The sequence below is a fragment of the Theropithecus gelada genome, chromosome 1, assembly GCF_003255815.1.
Source record: "Theropithecus gelada isolate Dixy chromosome 1, Tgel_1.0, whole genome shotgun sequence".
In the NCBI taxonomy this organism is placed as follows: Eukaryota; Metazoa; Chordata; class Mammalia; order Primates; family Cercopithecidae; genus Theropithecus; species Theropithecus gelada.
In genome coordinates this window covers 97294317-97300272 of record NC_037668.1, presented here as the reverse complement: position 1 = coordinate 97300272, position 5956 = coordinate 97294317, and the positions used below count along the sequence as shown (strand labels likewise).

Below are 5956 nucleotides of genomic sequence, written 5' to 3'. Positions count from 1 at the left end.
CACAGGAATCTTGCTTCAGAGTTTCCTGGATTAACTGATAAAATTCAGACTGACGGTCTTAACTGAGACCTACTGTATGAGGCTGTTCATGGAGTAAGGATCTAAAATTAGCATTTTTTGCAATATTCCTGGAAAGTCTGATACACTCTGGAGTTTGATACTCACTGTTGTAGATGTTGGCAAATTTGGATGATAAGGTTCATATTTACTAAAATATAAAGATTAAAGTTTACTCTGTAGGAATTTCAGAAACAGTGAAGGCATTTAAATTGGAGTTAGATGTCACATTTTCTGTACAGTAAGAACACTGGCTGTGGTGTGAGTAATCAATGGTAATGTGGGGTGGGTAGGGTTATGACACAACCATAATAATAACAATGAGTTAAGATGTGATTGCCACAGTATAGGCAGGAGATGTTTTTGAGGGTTTAAACTAAAGTAGGAAGGAAAAAGATTTGGAAGATATTTAAAAGGTGTAATTGGCTAAATGCTGTGAACAATTGGATATGGAGGCTGAGTGGAGAAAGGAGCCTGGAATGACAATGAGGTTTTTTGTTTTGGTAACTTGGGTTTTATAAGAGTATGTGTGCATTAATGCACACATCTGTGTGTGTGTTGTTGAATGCTTTACACATATCACCTTATTTAATCCTTTCAACGGCTATGAGGGAAGTTTTTGTCTGTATTTCATCTCTTATCCATGAGACAGAGTCTTAGAAATGTTAGCGAAGTTGTCCTAGATCCAGATTTTCTAGATTGCATCATAATTAAGTACAGTGACAAGATTCGAATTCAGGCAGGCTGAGTCCAGGCTCCGCACCCTTATCCACTACACCCACCATTTCTCCATAGAAATAATTCAAACATGGCTCAGGAAGGGAGGATTGCAATTCCTCTACTCATTCAAACATCACTGAAACCTTCACTGAGGAAGCCTGTGTTGCTCTGGGTTCTATGTCAGATTATCAAACTAGTAATAACAATAGTCTGTTTCTCTGTGCATTCTGGTTTTCAGTTTGCTTCTGTACTAATTATACAGTTCACCCTTTTATGAGGTTAAGAACTGAGAATGAAAGCACTGGTATTTCTTTGAATAGCATAGTATGAAATAAATTGCTCTGTTTAGAAGAACCATATTGGCCACTACTTCTGTCCCTATGGGAATGACATAACTGCTCTTTAGAGTAGATGATTTTTCATTTAATAAAATACTTCATAGGTCTCCTTGGGAAGGGAAAGTGAGATGCTCCTTATCTCCTTGCACCTGCTGTAGTATAAAAGGAGATCATGAAACTTACATTCTGCATAAGAAACAAAGAGTGATTAGGAGTTGGAAAAAAAGGAAGGCAAAAACAGGGGAAGAGAAGGACAAGAGAAAGAAGTTCTCAGTGGTATGGGTGGCCAAATAAAAAGAAGTGTTGAATATCTAATCTACCTTTGCCATATGATGCTGTTACGTATCCCTTACTCAGTCAGGCCAAACATTTTGCGCTGATAGTGACTTTCAGGAGTGCTGTTGTGAGTAAACAAAAGAAAGGAACTAGGTCCCATACAAAAGGTCAATTTTGATTAGAGAACATATTACTCTATACATAGTGACCAGGATCTCATAAACACCTAAGAACTTAAAAGACACACACATTGAGTGGGCTTAGGAAATTTACATACAATTGCTTAAAAGCCTGAATCTTACATCCAGTGGGAAATCCAAAGCTTGCTCAATGTCTTTTTTGTTGTTGTTGTTTATTTGTTTGCTTTTCGTTTTTAAGTTGAGTAACATAAAGGAATGGAGGGAAGGGAGTAGGACAAAGAGGAAAAAAAAAACAGTGGATGAGAGTGAAGGTATTTAGGAGCAGGGCAACTGAAAAGCAAGGGAGAAACACAGGTATGAATGATTTGAGATAGTCTAAGAAAATGTGAGAAACATTGCAGGTATAATGAATTAATCTCTTCAAAGTCTTTATTAAGAGAACAGAAATAGGTGTGCAGGTTTAATTTCATTTTGCAAGCAACAAAACCCTTCTAAGGTTTCTTCTGTTTTGAAGGAGCTGGGAATTTAGAAACCACATTCTCTAGATTCTCTTGACTCTATGGAATAGAATACAATTTATGTTCTAACAACAAGGTGCACTGGAGCATGATTTTGAAGGTGGAAGAGAGACACGAATACATTATTTTTTCCTTTGGCAGTGCTAGGCAAATGCCATGTGCTTCAGCAGATGTGAAATTTCTGTAGAGGTTTTGCTGTGATCATCAAGAATAGTTTTCTGGAGTTCCTTGTGCTGGTAGGCAGGCCCTGGTTACCACCTGGTTTTCCACACTATTCCTGTAGTGGTGAACCTGAAAGCTAGCAGAAGTTACCTCTGACTTTTGCATCTTTAGTTCTTTCAAAGATTTTGTAAGCAATTAATCCCCTATGTGAAATCTCTCTTTGTTAAAAAATACTTAGAGTGATTTCTGTGTCCTAACTGAAACTTGGATTTGGGATTGATGATGATAAACTTTATCTTGAGCCCTGTATGTCTAGAAAATAACCATAGTTATGAAAACTTTCACTCTTTTGCCTCAACCACTCTTGCCCTTGCATGTTCCAAGATAAGACCTCACTCTATCCTTCCTCTTGGCTCCCATAAGACTGTGATGGCTCCCTTGTTTACTGTCCTCTCCATGCTTTACCATTGTCATATATGCTCCTTCTTAGACACATAAAGAAGTTTCCTAACACCTCAAACATCATAGTGAGCTAAAATAATATCATCTTTAAGAATTTTTAATTCATCATAATTAAGAATCCTCTAGGATAGAATTCCTACTCTAATCTTCTATAGAAAACGCTTGTTATGCTAAAATTGCTTCTTGGCCATCACATGGTTAAATTAGTTACTCCAAGACTAAGTGGGCAGACCATATTATTTTTTAAACTTTTACTGCTTGCAATTGTGTCCTACGGCAAGTAACTTATCTCTAAACTTTTGATCTTCTATAAAAGAAAAATAATTCATTAAAATTTTGGGTAACATATGACAAATGTAACATTCTAAAAAGCATAATAATGTATTTGTATATTAATATAAATTTTCTCTATGAACATGCTCATCTAATAAATATTCAGATTTTTACCATAGAAAAAGTTACCTTTATAATCATAGCCTAAAACCCACACTTTTTATCAGTTGCAATCATCATCTTGTGTTCCTTTTATAGATAATTCTCAAAATAAACAACAAAAGTCCACAGGAATTTGAGAGTAGTATAATATTAATGACATTCTACACTTAAATTTTATTCCTTTACTTATTTTCTAAAGGAATTTATTCTATTATACCCCTATATTTTTATTGAATACATCTTTCTTCATATGCAATTCATAACAGCTAATTTTTCCCATCAATAATTCTAACTTCCTTTTGCACATGCATAAATTATGGCTGATGTCCTAAACAGTTGGTGATGGGAAATGTGAAGCAAAGAACAGTGAGAAATTAAAAATCATAAGCATACTGTGTTATTAAACATCTCCAGGATTCCTGGATGGTAAAGAAAATAAATGTATTATCAGTTAGAATAAGTAGGCTTACACTATTTTAACAAATAACTTTGATTCTCAGTGACTTACAATCCATGGTTTTATTTCTTGTTCATGCTAAATGTCCATTTTAGGTTAGCAAAAACTCTCTTCATCATAGTGTGCCAGGGACCCAGAATGTGGGGTGGCATCATCTCAAATGCAGTAAGTTACCATGCCCAAGTACAAGAAGGTCTCTTAAAATCTCATTAGGCCATTAAATTCTATGGTTTTGAATTGGCAGATGTCACTCTCACTCACACTCATCAAACAAGTCACATAACTCCACACAATCCCAAATTGTGTGTGTGCCTGGAAGATAGATGGAATAAAGCCAGAAATATTTGGCACACAGTACCATTAAGGAATACTACAGAAACTGAGGGAGGTGATTAATTCTACAAGTTTTTTTATGCATGGTATTATTTGGATTACACAATTCTTTTAGGTTATACTCACATGTGGTTTTGTGTTACATCTCACGTGAAGCAATTTAGAGAACTCAGCATCTTTTGTTTGGAAGATGATTAATATCCACAGGTAGTCTTTAATGGGAATTGCTCTTATATCCATTCCATTCTGTATTCTCCTCACTGTAAGATCAGTCAGGTATTTATAGCATGCCTGGTATATATAAAGTAATCAGACAATATAAAGATGAATCAGTCATACATTATACTCAAGGAACTTATATTGTGCTAAAAGAGATAAGACATACATAATTATTACAGAAGTTATAAAATAATAAGTGTGAGAGTTTGTAGTAGGAAAATGTCACTTTGGACTTGGCAGGGAAATGGTAGCAGAAAGCATTGTATTTTTGTTGGATGAGTAGCATGTCAATATTTGTAGAAGGAGGAAGTGAGCATTGGAAGGAAAGGAAACATACAAACAAAGCTATGCTGATAGAACATGGTGATCTAGTAGATCAGCAAAGAATATGTGAAGGGAAGAAAAAAAGAATATTGAAAGTGTAGTGAACATATGGCAATAAAACAGATAAACTTGGTTGCAAACATCCACTAAGAATTTCATCTGCTATTGTATAAATATCAGAAAATTTTGGAACATGTTATAAGGAATCTAGGTAGACCAAAAGATGAAATAATACTTCTGCTTTCTGACACTGAATTGAGGAACTGTGAATTCTTAGCATGAACGAATTTTGCAACCAGTATTTTCAGAATAAAAATTCAAAATAATGACAGCAAAGGTTAACTTTACCCTTTTGACAAATAGTTATCCAATGTTAGAATTGATTACTAGGTGGGACTGGGTCCGTGGAGAACATAGTAATAAAATTTCATTCATACCTTTATTATTTTAGCACTTAAATTCTATTTATCTAACAGCACTGATTTAGATGTTAATGAAGGCTGTGGAGAAAGGAAACTTTGAGTTTACTTGGGAAGACTTTATTTGAAAAATAATGACAGTCGAGCGTAATAACTGTTACAAAGGGGAAATGCTATAGAAACATATAACTGGAATACTTAACCTAATTGAGGAGTCAGGGAGGCTCTTCTAGAGAGAAATAAGATTATGTTTATATCCAAGTTTAATGATCGTAGACTCTATTGTTTATAGTAAGGAAAGGCAGGAGAGGTGTAGGCAGGCAGACTGGAATCCTAGAAAGCAATCTTTAGTTTACTAAGTGTATCAGTGAGGGTTCTTGATTACACACAATAGAAATCAAGTCTAGTTGATTAAAGCATAAAATGAATTTATTGGAAAGTTTTCAGGTAGGTCACAAAATCACCGGGAAGGTTAAAAAACAGATGAATAAAATGAGTAGAAGCAAGAGAGGTTTTGTAGCCAAAACCATAGCCAAAATCATGCTTTAGAACTAGTTTGATGACAGCAGCCCCTCCCCACGAACTCAAGTCTCAGTAGCACCCTCTACTGGTACTGGTATTTTGCCAGTAAAATGCAGGTATTGGACCCTGGAGACTACTGTCTTGGGAGCAGAAAACTGCTGCCACCATCGCTAGTGACTCCAGAATGGATTCCTCACTCTTCCTAATTGTCTATGTCAGCATTTCCCCATTTAAAGTACAGATGGGTCCAACTTACTGTGTGGACAGACTCTAAGGTGGCCCCTACAATACCTACCTCCTAGGGCCTTTATGTAATCCCCTCTCCTTGGGTGTGAGCAGAGCCTGAGACTTGCTTGTAAGTAATAGAAAACAGTGATTGGAAGGTATGTGATTATGTTACGTAAGATTGTAATACACCTTTTCCAAAGAGACACTTTTCCTTACTGACTTTGAGCAAACAGGCAGCCATGCTGAAAAGGACCACCTGGCAAGAAACTGAGGGTAGCACCAGATGACAGCCAGCAAAAACTGAAGCCCCCAGTCCAGAATCCTTAGGGAATTGAATGCTGACAGT

General features: G+C 35.9%; 1 long non-coding RNA gene across 1 annotated transcript; it reads right to left on the bottom strand.

Annotated features, from left to right (window-relative positions):
* Positions 1-1942: 1942 nt before the first annotated feature.
* LOC112618308 lies at positions 1943-4075 on the bottom strand. The gene is made up of 2 exons (XR_003118067.1): positions 4025-4075; positions 1943-2340 (listed from the first exon to the last, which is right to left on the bottom strand). It is a non-coding gene; the product is annotated as an uncharacterized LOC112618308 (long non-coding RNA).
* Positions 4076-5956: the final 1881 nt, after the last annotated feature.